This window comes from Macaca mulatta, chromosome 12 (assembly GCF_049350105.2).
Source record: "Macaca mulatta isolate MMU2019108-1 chromosome 12, T2T-MMU8v2.0, whole genome shotgun sequence".
NCBI classification, from domain to species: Eukaryota; Metazoa; Chordata; class Mammalia; order Primates; family Cercopithecidae; genus Macaca; species Macaca mulatta.
In genome coordinates, this window is record NC_133417.1 from 33,363,821 (window position 1) to 33,379,056 (window position 15,236).

Consider the following 15,236-nt stretch of genomic DNA (forward strand, 5'->3'; position numbering starts at 1 on the left):
TCCACAGAAATAAGGCTAGCAAAGAGATCCAGGAAATACAGATGTAACTCTGTGATTGGAAGTAACATATCACAGAGCAGTTTCTCAGAAAGCTTCTTTCCAGATTTCATTGGAGGATATTTCCTTTTTCAACATAGCCCTCTATGGGCTTCCAAATATCACTTTGCCAATTCCACAAGAACTGTCTTAGCGAAAGGCTTCTTGAGGAGAATCCTGTAACTCTGTGAGATGATTTCACAGAACACAAAGAAGTTTCTCAGAAAGCTTCTTTCTCTTTGTTATCGGAGGATATTTCCTTTGGCCCTATAGTCTTCAAAGGGATCCGAAATATCTGTTCTCAGATTCCACAGAAATAAGGCTAGCAAAGAGATCCACGAAATACAGATGTAACTCTGTGAGTGGAAGTCACATATCACAGAGCAGTTTCTCAGAAAGCTTCTTTCCAGATTTCATCGGAGGATATTTCCTTTTTCACCATAGCCGTCTATGGGCTTCCAAATATCACTTTGCCAATTCCACAAGAACTGTCTTAGCGAAAGGCTACTTGAGGGGAAAGCTGTAACTCTGTGAGATGATTTCACAGAACACAAAGAAGTTTCTCAGAAAGCTTGTATCTCTTTGTTATCGGAGGATATTTCCTTTGGCCCTATAGTCTTCAAAGGGATCCGAAATATCTGTTCTGAGATTCCACAGAAATAAGGCTAGCAAAGAGATCCACGAAATACAGATGTAACTCTGTGAGTGGAAGTCACATATCACAGAGCAGTTTCTCAGAAAGCTTCTTTCCAGATTTCATCGGAGGATATTTCCGTTTTCACCATAGCCGTCTATGGGCTTCCAAATATCACTTTGCCAATTCCACAAGAACTGTCTTAGCGAAAGGCTTCTTGAGGGGAAAGCTGCAACTCTGGGAGATGATTTCACAGAACACAAAGAAGTTTCTCAGAAAGCTTCTTTCTCTTTGTTATCGGAGGATATTTCCTTTGGCCCTAAGTCTTCAAAGGGTTTCTAATTATCTGCTCTCAGATTCCACAGAAATAAGGCTAGCAAAGAGATCCACGAAATACAGATGTAACTCTGTGATTGGAAGTAACATATCACAGAGCAGTTTCTCAGAAAGCTTCTTTCCAGATTTCATTGGAGGATATTTCCTTTTTCAACATAGCCCTCTATGGGCTTCCAAATATCACTTTGCCAATTCCACAAGAACTGTCTTAGCGAAAGGTTTCTTGAGGAGAATGCTGTAACTCTGTGAGATGATTTCACAGAACACAAAGAAGTTTCTCAGAAAGCTTCTTTCTCTTTGTTTTCGGAGGATATTTCCTTTGGCCCTATAGTCTTCAAAGGGATCCGAAATATCTGTTCTCAGATTCCACAGAAATAAGGCTAGCAAAGAGATCCACGAAATACAGATGTAACTCTGTGAGTGGAAGTCACATATCACAGAGCAGTTTCTCAGAAAGCTTCTTTCCAGATTTCATCGGAGGATATTTCCTTTTTCACCATAGCCGTCTATGCGCTTCCAAATATCACTTTGCCAATTCCACAAGAACTGTCTTAGCGAAAGGCTTCTTGAGGGGAAAGCTGTAACTCTGTGAGATGATTTCACAGAACACAAAGAAGTTTCTCAGAAAGCTTGTATCTCTTTGTTATCGGAGGATATTTCCTTTGGCCCTATAGTCTTCAAAGGGATCCGAAATATCTGTTCTGAGATTCCACAGAAATAAGGCTAGCAAAGAGATCCACGAAATACAGATGTAACTCTGTGAGTGGAAGTCACATATCACAGAGCAGTTTCTCAGAAAGCTTCTTTCCAGATTTCATCGGAGGATATTTCCGTTTTCACCATAGCCGTCTATGGGCTTCCAAATATCACTTTGCCAATTCCACAAGAACTGTCTTAGCGAAAGGCTTCTTGAGTGGAAAGCTGCAACTCTGGGAGATGATTTCATAGAACACAAAGAAGTTTCTCAGAAAGCTTCTTTCTCTTTGTTTTCGGAGGATATTTCCTTTGGCCCTATAGTCTTCAAAGGGATCCGAAATATCTGTTCTCAGATTCCACAGAAATAAGGCTAGCAAAGAGATCCACGAAATACAGATGTAACTCTGTGATTGGAAGTAACATATCACAGAGCAGTTTCTCAGAAAGCTTCTTTCCAGATTTCATTGGAGGATATTTCCTTTTGCAACATAGCCCTCTATGGGCTTCCAAATATCACTTTGCCAATTCCACAAGAACTGTCTTAGCGAAAGGCTTCTTGAGGAGAATCCTGTAACTCTGTGAGATGATTTCACAGAACACAAAGAAGTTTCTCAGAAAGCTTCTTTCTCTTTGTTATCGGAGGATATTTCCTTTGGCCCTATAGTCTTCAAAGGGATCCGAAATATCTGTTCTCAGATTCCACAGAAATAAGGCTAGCAAAGAGATCCACGAAATACAGATGTAACTCTGTGAGTGGAAGTCACATATCACAGAGCAGTTTCTCAGAAAGCTTCTTTCCAGATTTCATCGGAGGATATTTCCTTTTTCACCATAGCCGTCTATGGGCTTCCAAATATCACTTTGCCAATTCCACAAGAACTGTCTTAGCGAAAGGCTTCTTGAGGGGAAAGCTGTAACTCTGTGAGATGATTTCACAGAACACAAAGAAGTTTCTCACAAAGCTTGTATCTCTTTGTTATCGGAGGATATTTCCTTTGGCCCTATAGTCTTCAAAGGGATCCGAAATATCTGTTCTCAGATTCCACAGAAATAAGGCTAGCAAAGAGATCCACAAAATACAGATGTAACTCTGTGAGTGGAAGTCACATATCACACAGCAGTTTCTCAGAAAGCTTCTTTCCAGAATTAATCGGAGGATATTTCCGTTTTCACCATAGCCGTCTATGGGCTTCCAAATATCACTTTGCCAATTCCACAAGAACTGTCTTAGCGAAAGGCTTCTTGAGGGGAAAGCTGCAACTCTGGGAGATGATTTCACAGAACACAAAGAAGTTTCTCAGAAAGCTTCTTTCTCTTTGTTATCGGAGGATATTTCCTTTGGCCCTATAGTCTTCAAAGGGATCCGAAATATCTGTTCTCAGATTCCACAGAAATAAGGCTAGCAAAGAGATCCACGAAATACAGATGTAACTCTGTGAGTGGAAGTCACATATCACAGAGCAGTTTCTCAGAAAGCTTCTTTCCAGATTTCATCGGAGGATATTTCCTTTTTCACCATAGCCCTCTATGGGCTTCCAAATATCACTTTGCCAATTCCACAAGAACTGTCTTAGCGAAAGGTTTCTTGAGGAGAATGCTGTAACTCTGTGAGATGATTTCACAGAACACAAAGAAGTTTCTCAGAAAGCTTCTTTCTCTTTGTTATCGGAGGATATTTCCTTTGGCCCTATAGTCTTCAAAGGGATCCGAAATATCTGTTCTCAGATTCCACAGAAATAAGGCTAGCAAAGAGATCCACGAAATACAGATGTAACTCTGTGAGTGGAAGTCACATATCACAGAGCAGTTTCTCAGAAAGCTTCTTTCCAGATTTCATCGGAGGATATTTCCGTTTTCACCATAGCCGTCTATGGGCTTCCAAATATCACTTTGCCAATTCCACAAGAACTGTCTTAGCGAAAGGCTTCTTGAGTGGAAAGCTGCACCTCTGGGAGATGATTTCACAGAACACAAAGAAGTTTCTCAGAAAGCTTCTTTCTCTTTGTTTTCGGAGGATATTTCCTTTGGCCCTATAGTCTTCAAAGGGATCCGAAATATCTGTTCTCAGATTCCACAGAAATAAGGCTAGCAAAGAGATCCACGAAATACAGATGTAACTCTGTGAGTGGAAGTCACATATCACAGAGCAGTTTCTCAGAAAGCTTCTTTCCAGATTTCATCGGAGGATATTTCCTTTTTCACCATAGCCCTCTACGGGCTTCCAAATATCACTTTGCCAATTCCACAAGAACTGTCTTAGCGAAAGGCTTCTTGAGGGGAAAGCTGTAACTCTATGAGATGATTTCACAGAACACAAAGAAGTTTCTCAGAAAGCTTCTTTCTCTTTGTTATCGGAGGATATTTCCTTTGGCCCTATAGTCTTCAAAGGGATCCGACATATCTGTTCTCAGATTCCACAGAAATAAGGCTAGCAAAGAGATCCACGAAATACAGATGTAACTCTGTGAGTGGAAGTCACATATCACAGAGGAGTTTCTCAGAAAGCTTCTTTCCAGATTTCATCGGAGGATATTTCCTTTTTCATCATAGCCCTCTATGGGCTTCCCAATATCACTTTGCCAATTCCACAAGAACTGTCTTAGCGAAAGGCTTCTTGAGGGGAAAGCTGTAACTCTGTGAGATGATTTCACAGAACACAAAGAAGTTTCTCAGAAAGCTTCTTTCTCTTTGTTATCGGAGGATATTTCCTTTGGCCCTATAGTCTTCAAAGGGATTATAACTATCTGCTCTCAGATTCCACAGAAATAAGGCCAGCAAAGAGATCCACGAAATACTGATGTAACTCTGTGAGTGGAAATCACATATCACAGAGCAGTTTCTCAGAAAGCTTCTTTCCAGATTTCATTCGAGGATATTTCCTTTTTCACCATAGCCCTCTAAGGGGTTCCAAATATCACTTTGCCAATTCCACAAGAACTGTCTTAGCGAAAGGCTTCTTGAGGGGAAAGCTGTAACTCTGTGAGATGATTTCACAGAACACAAAGAAGTTTCTCAGAAAGCTTCTTTCTCTTTGTTATCGGAGGATATTTCCTTTGGCCCTATAGTCTTCAAAGGGATCCGAAATATCTGTTCTCAGATTCCACAGAAATAAGGCTAGCAAAGAGATCCACGAAATACAGATGTAACTCTGTGAGTGGAAGTCACATATCACAGAGCAGTTTCTCAGAAAGCTTCTTTCCAGATTTCATCGGAGGATATTTCCTTTTTCACCATAGCCGTCTATGGGCTTCCAAATATCACTTTGCCAATTCCACAAGAACTGTCTTAGCGAAAGGCTTCTTGAGGGGAAAGCTGTAACTCTGTGAGATGATTTCACAGAACACAAAGAAGTTTCTCACAAAGCTTGTATCTCTTTGTTATCGGAGGATATTTCCTTTGACCCTATAGTCTTCAAAGGGATCCGAAATATCTGTTCTCAGATTCCACAGAAATAAGGCTAGCAAAGAGATCCACGAAATACAGATGTAACTCTGTGAGTGGAAGTCACATATCACACAGCAGTTTCTCAGAAAGCTTCTTTCCAGATTTCATCGGAGGATATTTCCGTTTTCACCATAGCCGTCTATGGGCTTCCAAATATCACTTTGCCAATTCCACAAGAACTGTCTTAGCGAAAGGCTTCTTGAGGGGAAAGCTGCAACTCTGGGAGATGATTTCACAGAACACAAAGAAGTTTCTCAGAAAGCTTCTTTCTCTTTGTTATCGGAGGATATTTCCTTTGGCCCTATAGTCTTCAAAGGGATCCGAAATATCTGTTCTCAGATTCCACAGAAATAAGGCTAGCAAAGAGATCCACGAAATACAGATGTAACTCTGTGAGTGGAAGTCACATATCACAGAGCAGTTTCTCAGAAAGCTTCTTTCCAGATTTCATCGGAGGATATTTCCTTTTTCACCATAGCCCTCTATGGGCTTCCAAATATCACTTTGCCAATTCCACAAGAACTGTCTTAGCGAAAGGCTTCTTGAGGGGAAAGCTGTAACTCTGTGAGATGATTTCACAGAACACAAAGAAGTTTCTCAGAAAGCTTCTTTCTCTTTGTTATCGGAGGATATTTCCTTTGGCCCTATAGTCTTCAAAGGGATTCTAACTATCTGCTCTCAGATTCCACAGAAATAAGGCTAGCAAAGAGATCCACGAAATACTGATGTAACTCTGTGAGTGGAAATCACATATCACAGAGCAGTTTCTCAGAAAGCTTCTTTCCAGATTGCATTCGAGGATATTTCCTTTTTCACCATAGCCCTCTATGGGGTTCCAAATATCACTTTGCCAATTCCACAAGAACTGTCTTAGCGAAAGGCTTCTTGAGGGGAAAGCTGTAACTCTGTGAGATGATTTCACAGAACACAAAGAACTTTCTCAGAAAGCTTCTTTCTCTTTGTTATCGGAGGATATTTCCTTTGGCCCTATAGTCTTCCATGGGATCCGAAATATCTATTCTCAGATTCCACAGAAATAAGGCTAGCAAAGAGATCCACGAAATACAGATGTAACTCTGTGAGTGGAAGTCACATATCACAGAGCAGTTTCTCAGAAAGATTCTTTCCAGATTTCATCGGAGGATATTTCCTTTTTCACCGTAGCCATCTATGGGCTTCCAAATATCACTTTGCCAATTCCACAAGAACTGTCTTAGCGAAAGGCTTCTTGAGGGGAAAGCTGTAACTCTGCGAGATGATTTCACAGAACACAAACAAGTTTCTCGGAAAGCTTCTATCTCTTTGTTATCGGATGATATTTCCTTTGGCCCTATAGTCTTCAAAGGGATCCGAAATATCTGTTCTCAGATTCCACAGAAATAAGGCTAGCAAAGAGATCCACGAAATACAGATGTAACTCTCTGAGTGGAAGTCACATATCACAGAGCAGTTTCTCAGAAAGCTTCTTCCCAGATTTCATCGGAGGATATTTCCTTTTTCACCATAGCCGCCTAAGGGCTTCCAAATATCACTTTGCCAATTCCACAAGAACTGTCCTAGCGAAAGGCTTCTTGAGGGGAAAGCTGTAACTCTATGAGATGATTTCACAGAACACAAAGAAGTTTCTCAGAAAGCTTCTTTCTCTTTGTTATCGGAGGATATTTCCTTTGGCCCTATAGTCTTCAAAGGGATCCGCAATATCTGTTCTCAGATTCCACAGAAATAAGGCTAGCAAAGAGATCCACGAAATACAGATGTAACTCTGTGAGTGGAAGTCACATATCACAGAGCAGTTTCTCAGAAAGCTTCTTTCCAGATTTCATCGGAGGATATTTCCTTTTTCACCATAGCCCTCTATGGGCTTCCAAATATCACTTTGCCAATTCCACAAGAACTGTCTTAGCAAAAGGCTTCTTGAGGGGAAAGCTGTAACTCTATGAGATGATTTCACAGAACACAAAGAAGTTTCTCAGAAAGCTTCTTTCTCTTTGTTATCGGAGGATATTTCCTTTGGCCCTAAGTCTTCAAAGTGTTTCTAATTATCTGCACTCAGATTCCACAGAAATAAGGCTAGCAAAGAGATCCAGGAAATACAGATGTAATTCTGTGATTGGAAGTAACATATCACAGAGCAGTTTCTCAGAAAGCTTCTTTCCAGATTTCATTGGAGGATATTTCCTTTTGCAACATAGCCCTCTATGGGCTTCCAAATATCACTTTGCCAATTCCACAAGAACTGTCTTAGCGAAAGGCTTCTTGAGGAGAATCCTGTAACTCTGTGAGATGATTTCACAGAACACAAAGAAGTTTCTCAGAAAGCTTCTTTCTCTTTGTTATCGGAGGATATTTCCTTTGGCCCTATAGTCTTCAAAGGGATCCGAAATATCTGTTCTCAGATTCCACAGAAATAAGGCTAGCAAAGAGATCCACGAAATACAGATGTAACTCTGTGAGTGGAAGTCACATATCACAGAGCAGTTTCTCAGAAAGCTTCTTTCCAGATTTCATCGGAGGATATTTCCTTTTTCACCATAGCCGTCTATGGACTTCCAAATATCACTTTGCCAATTCCACAAGAACTGTCTTAGCGAAAGGCTTCTTGAGGGGAAAGCTGTAACTCTGTGAGATGATTTCACAGAACACAAAGAAGTTTCTCAGAAAGCTTGTATCTCTTTGTTATCGGAGGATATTTCCTTTGGCCCTATAGTCTTCAAAGGGATCCGAAATATCTGTTCTGAGATTCCACAGAAATAAGGCTAGCAAAGAGATCCACGAAATACAGATGTAACTCTGTGAGTGGAAGTCACATATCACAGAGCAGTTTCTCAGAAAGCTTCTTTCCAGATTTCATCGGAGGATATTTCCGTTTTCACCATAGCCGTCTATGGGCTTCCAAATATCACTTTGCCAATTCCACAAGAACTGTCTTAGCGAAAGGCTTCTTGAGGGCAAAGCTGCAACTCTGGGAGATGATTTCACAGAACACAAAGAAGTTTCTCAGAAAGCTTCTTTCTCTTTGTTATCGGAGGATATTTCCTTTGGCCCTAAGTCTTCAAAGGGTTTCTAATTGTCTGCTCTCAGATTCCACAGAAATAAGGCTAGCAAAGAGATCCAGGAAATACAGATGTAACTCTGTGATTGGAAGTAACATATCACAGAGCAGTTTCTCAGAAAGCTTCTTTCCAGATTTCATTGGAGGATATTTCCTTTTTCAACATAGCCCTCTATGGGCTTCCAAATATCACTTTGCCAATTCCACAAGAACTGTCTTAGCGAAAGGTTTCTTGAGGAGAATGCTGTAACTCTGTGAGATGATTTCACAGAACACAAAGAAGTTTCTCAGAAAGCTTCTTTCTCTTTGTTATCGGAGGATATTTCCTTTGGCCCTATAGTCTTCAAAGGGTTCCGAAATATCTGTTCTCAGATTCCACAGAAATAAGGCTAGCAAAGAGATCCACGAAATACAGATGTAACTCTGTGAGTGGAAGTCACATATCACAGAGCAGTTTCTCAGAAAGCTTCTTTCCAGATTTCATCGGAGGATATTTCCTTTTTCACCATAGACGTCTATGGGCTTCCAAATATCTCTTTGCCAATTCCACAAGAACTGTCTTAGCGAAAGGCTTCTTGAGGGGAAAGCTGTAACTCTGTGAGATGATTTCACAGAACACAAAGAAGTTTCTCAGAAAGCTTGTATCTCTTTGTTATCGGAGGATATTTCCTTTGGCCCTATAGTCTTCAAAGGGATCCGAAATATCTGTTCTCAGATTCCACAGAAATAAGGCTAGCAAAGAGATCCACGAAATACAGATGTAACTCTGTGAGTGGAAGTCACATATCACAGAGCAGTTTCTCAGAAAGCTTCTTTCCAGATTTCATCGGAGGATATTTCCGTTTTCACCATAGCCGTCTATGGGCTTCCAAATATCACTTTGCCAATTCCACAAGAACTGTCTTAGCGAAAGGCTTCTTGAGGGGAAAGCTGCAACTCTGGGAGATGATTTCACAGAACACAAAGAAGTTTCTCAGAAAGCTTCTTTCTCTTTGTTATCGGAGGATATTTCCTTTGGCCCTATAGTCTTCAACGGGATCCGAAATATCTGTTCTCAGATTCCACAGAAATAAGGCTAGCAAAGAGATCCACGAAATACAGATGTAACTCTGTGAGTGGAAGTCACATATCACAGAGCAGTTTCTCAGAAAGCTTCTTTCCAGATTTCATCGGAGGATATTTCCTTTTTCACCATAGCCCTCTACGGGCTTCCAAATATCACTTTGCCAATTCCACAAGAACTGTCTTAGCGAAAGGCTTCTTGAGGGGAAAGCTGTAACTCTATGAGATGATTTCACAGAACACAAAGAAGTTTCTCAGAAAGCTTCTTTCTCTTTGTTATCGGAGGATATTTCCTTTGGCCCTATAGTCTTCAAAGGGATCCGACATATCTGTTCTCAGATTCCACAGAAATAAGGCTAGCAAAGAGATCCACGAAATACAGATGTAACTCTGTGAGTGGAAGTCACATATCACAGAGGAGTTTCTCAGAAAGCTTCTTTCCAGATTTCATCGGAGGATATTTCCTTTTTCATCATAGCCCTCTATGGGCTTCCCAATATCACTTTGCCAATTCCACAAGAACTGTCTTAGCGAAAGGCTTCTTGAGGGGAAAGCTGTATATCTGTGAGATGATTTCACAGAACACAAAGAAGTTTCTCAGAAAGCTTCTTTCTCTTTGTTATCGGATGATATTTCCTTTGGCCCTATAGTCTTCAAAGGGATTCTAACTATCTGCTATCAGATTCCACAGAAATAAGGCTAGCAAAGAGATCCACGAAATACTGATGTAACTCTGTGAGTGGAAATCACATATCACAGAGCAGTTTCTCAGAAAGCTTCTTTCCAGATTTCATTCGAGGATATTTCCTTTTTCACCATAGCCCTCTAAGGGGTTCCAAATATCACTTTGCCAATTCCACAAGAACTGTCTTAGCGAAAGGCTTCTTGAGGGGAAAGCTGTAACTCTGTGAGATGATTTCACAGAACACAAACAAGTTTCTCAGAAAGCTTCTATCTCTTTGTTATCGGATGATATTTCCTTTGGCCCTATAGTCTTCAAAGGGATCCGAAATATCTGTTCTCAGATTCCACAGAAATAAGGCTAGCAAAGAGATCCACGAAATACAGATGTAACTCTGTGAGTGGAAGTCACATATCACAGAGCAGTTTCTCAGAAAGCTTCTTCCCAGATTTCATCGGAGGATATTTCCTTTTTCACCATAGCCGCCTATGGGCTTCCAAATATCACTTTGCCAATTCCACAAGAACTGTCCTAGCGAAAGGCTTCTTGAGGGGAAAGCTGTAACTCTATGAGATGATTTCACAGAACACAAAGAAGTTTCTCAGAAAGCTTCTTTCTCTTTGTTATCGGAGGATATTTCCTTTGGCCCTATAGTCTTCAAAGGGATCCGAAATATCTGTTCTCAGATTCCACAGAAATAAGGCTAGCAAAGAGATCCACGAAATACAGATGTAACTCTGTGAGTGGAAGTCACATATCACAGAGCAGTTTCTCAGAAAGCTTCTTTCCAGATTTCATCGGAGGATATTTCCTTTTTCACCATAGCCCTCTACGGGCTTCCAAATATCACTTTGCCAATTCCACAAGAACTGTCTTAGCGAAAGGCTTCTTGAGGGGAAAGCTGTAACTCTATGAGATGATTTCACAGAACACAAAGAAGTTTCTCAGAAAGCTTGTATCTCTTTGTTATCGGAGGATATTTCCTTTGGCCCTAAGTCTTCAAAGGGTTTCTAATTATCTGCTCTCAGATTCCACAGAAATAAGGCTAGCAAAGAGATCCAGGAAATACAGATGTAACTCTGTGATTGGAAGTAACATATCACAGAGCAGTTTCTCAGAAAGCTTCTTTCCAGATTTCATTGGAGGATATTTCCTTTTGCAACATAGCCCTCTATGGGCTTCCAAATATCACTTTGCCAATTCCACAAGAACTGTCTTAGCGAAAGGCTTCTTGAGGAGAATCCTGTAACTCTGTGAGATGATTTCACAGAACACAAAGAAGTTTCTCAGAAAGCTTGTATCTCTTTGTTATCGGAGGATATTTCCTTTGGCCCTATAGTCTTCAAAGGGATCCGAAATATCTGTTCTGAGATTCCACAGAAATAAGGCTAGCAAAGAGATCCACGAAATACAGATGTAACTCTGTGAGTGGAAGTCACATATCACAGAGCAGTTTCTCAGAAAGCTTCTTTCCAGATTTCATCGGAGGATATTTCCGTTTTCACCATAGCCGTCTATGGGCATCCAAATATCACTTTGCCAATTCCACAAGAACTGTCTTAGCGAAAGGCTTCTTGAGGGGAAAGCTGCAACTCTGGGAGATGATTTCACAGAACACAAAGAAGTTTCTCAGAAAGCTTCTTTCTCTTTGTTATCGGAGGATATTTCCTTTGGCCCTATAGTCTTCAAAGGGATCCGAAATATCTGTTCTCAGATTCCACAGAAATAAGGCTAGCAAAGAGATCCACGAAATACAGATGTAACTCTGTGAGTGGAAGTCACATATCACAGAGCAGTTTCTCAGAAAGCTTCTTTCCAGATTTCATCGGAGGATATTTCCTTTTTCACCATAGCCCTCTATGGGCTTCCAAATATCACTTTGCCAATTCCACAAGAACTGTCTTAGCGAAAGGCTTCTTGAGGGGAAAGCTGTAACTCTGTGAGATGATTTCACAGAACACAAAGAAGTTTCTCAGAAAGCTTCTTTCTCTTTGTTATCGGAGGATATTTCCTTTGGCCCTATAGTCTTCAAAGGGTTTCTAAATATCTGCTCTCAGATTCCACAGAAATAAGGCTAGCAAAGAGATCCACGAAATACAGATGTAACTCTGTGATTGGAAGTAACATATCACAGAGCAGTTTCTCAGAAAGCTTCTTTCCAGATTTCATTGGAGGATATTTCCTTTTTCACCATAGCCCTCTATGGGCTTCCAAATATCACTTTGCCAATTCCACAAGAACTGTCTTAGCGAAAGGCTTCTTGAGGAGAAAGCTGTAACTCTGTGACATGATTTCACAGAACACAAAGAAGTTTCTCAGAAAGCTTCTTTCTCTTTGTTATCGGAGGATATTTCCTTTGGCCCTATAGTCTTTAATGGGATCCGAAATATCTGTTCTCAGATTCCACAGAAATAAGGCTAGCAAAGAGATCCACGAAATACAGATGTAACTCTGTGAGTGGAAGTCACATATCACAGAGCAGTTTCTCAGAAAGCTTCTTTTCAGATTTCATCGGAGGATATTTCCTTTTTCACCATAGCCGTCTATGGGCTTCCAAATATCACTTTGCCAATTCCACAAGAACTGTCTTAGCGAAAGGCTTCTTGAGGGGAAAGCTGTAACTCTGTGAGATGATGTCACAGAAAACAAACAAGTTTCTCAGAAAGCTTCTATCTCTTTGTTATCGGAGGATATTTCCTTTGGCCCTATAGTCTTCAAAGGGATCCGAATTATCTGTTCTCAGATTCCACAGAAACAAGGCTAGCAAAGAGATCCACGAAATACAGATGTAACTCTGTGAGTGTAAGTCACATATCACAGAGCAGTTTCTCAGAAAGCTTCTTTCCAGATTTCATCGGAGGATATTTCCTTTTTCACCATAGCCGTCTATGGTCTTCCAAATATCACTTAGCCAATTCCACAAGAACTGTCTTAGCGAAAGCCTTCTTGAGGGGAAAGCTGCAACTCTGTGAGATGATTTCACAGAACACAAAGAAGTTTCTCAGAAAGCTTCTTTCTCTTTGTTATCGGAGGATATTTCCTTTGGCCCTATAGTCTTCAAAGGGATCCGAAATATCTGTTCTCAGATTCCACAGAAATAAGGCAAGCGAAGAGATCCACGAAATACAGATGTAACGCTGTGAGTGGAAGTCTCATATCACAGAGCAGTTTCTCAGATTGCTTCTTTCCAGATTTCATCGGAGGATATTTGCTTTTTCACCATAGCCCTCTATGTGCTTCCAAATATCACTTTGCCAATTCCACAAGAACTGTCTTAGCGAAAGGGTTCTTGAGGGGAAAGCTGTAACTCTGTGAGATGATTTCACAGAACACAAAGAAGTTTCTCAGAAAGCTTCTTTCTCTTTGTTATCTGAGGATATTTCCTTTGGCCCTATAGTCTTCAAAGGGATCCGAAATATCTGTTATCAGATTCCACAGATATAAGGCTAGCAAAGAGATCCACAAAATACAGATGTAACTCTGTGAGTGGAAGTCACATATCACAGAGCAGTTTCTCAGAAAGCTTCTTTCCAGATTTCATCGGAGGATATTTCCTTTTTCACCGTAGCCCTCTATCGGCTTCCAAATATCACTTTGCCAATTCCACAAGAACTGTCTTAGCGAAAGGCTTCTTGAGGGGAAAGCTGTAACTCTGTGAGATGATTTCACAGAACACAAAGAAGTTTCTCAGAAAGCTTCTTTCTCTTTGTTATCGGAGGATATTTCCTTTGGCCCTATAGTCTTCAAAGGGATTCTAACTATCTGCTCTCGGATTCCACAGAAATAAGGCTAGCAAAGAGATTCACGAAATACTGATGTAACTCTGTGAGTGGAAATCACATATCACAGAGCAGTTTCTCAGAAAGCTTCTTTCCAGATTTCATTCGAGGATATTTCCTTTTTCACCATAGCCCTCTATGGGCTTCCAAATATCACTTTGCCAATTCCACAAGAACTGTCTTAGCGAAAGGCTTCTTGAGGGGAAAGCTGTAACTCTGTGAGATGATTTCACAGAACACAGAGAAGTTTCTCAAAAAGCTTCTTTCTCTTTGTTATCGGAGGATATTTCCTTTGGCCCTATAGTCTTCCATGGGATCCGAAATATCTATTCTCAGATTCCACAGAAATAAGGCTAGCAAAGAGATCCACGAAATACAGATGTAACTCTGTGAGTGGAAGTCACATATCACAGAGCAGTTTCTCAGAAAGATTCTTTCTAGATTTCATCGGAGGATATTTCCTTTTTCACCATAGCCATCTATGGGCTTCCAAGTATCACTTTGCCATTTCCACAAGAACTGTCTTAGCGAAAGGCTTCTTGAGGGGAAAGCTGTAACTCTGTGAGATGATTTCACAGAACACAAACAAGTTTCTCTGAAATCTTCTATCTCTTTGTTATCGGATGATATTTCCTTTGGCCCTATAGTCTTCAAAGGGATCCGAAATATCTGTTCTCAGATTCCACAGAAATAAGGCTGGCAAAGAGATCAACGAAATACAGATGTAACTCTGTGAGTGGAAGTCACATAACACAGAGCAGTTTCTCAGAAAGATTCTTTCCAGATTTCATCGGAGGATATTTCCTTTTTCACCATAGCCGTCTATGGGCTTCCAAATATCACTTTGCCAATTCCACAAGAACTGTCTTAGCGAAAGGCTTCTTTAGGGGAAAGCTGTAACTCTATGAGATAATTTCACAGAACACAAAGAAGTTTCTCAGAAAGCTTGTATCTCTTTGTTATCGGAGGATATTTCCTTTGGCCCTAAAGTCTTCAAAGGGATCCGAAATATCTGTTCTCAGATTCCACAGAAATAAGGCTAGCAAAGAGATCCACGAAATACAGATGTAACTCTGTGAGTGGAAGTCACATATCACAGAGCAGTTTCTCAGAAAGCTTCTTTCCAGATTTCATCGGAGGATATTTACTTTTTCACCATAGCCCTCTATGGGCTTCCAAATATCACTTTGCCAATTCCCCAAGAACTGTCTTAGCGAAAGCCTTCTTGAGGGGAAAGCTGCAACTCTGTGAGATGATTTCACAGAACACAAAGAAGTTTCTCAGAAAGCTTCTTTCTCTTTGATATCGGAGGATATTCCCTTTGGCCCTATAGTCTTCAAAGGGTTTCTAAATATCTGCTCTCAGATTCCACAGGAATAAGGCTAGCAAAGAGATCCACGAAATACAGATGTAACTCTGTGAGTGGAAGTCACATATCACAGAGCAGTTTCTCAGAAAGCTTCTTTCCAGATTTCATCGGAGGATATTTCCTTTTTCACCATAGCCCTCTATGGG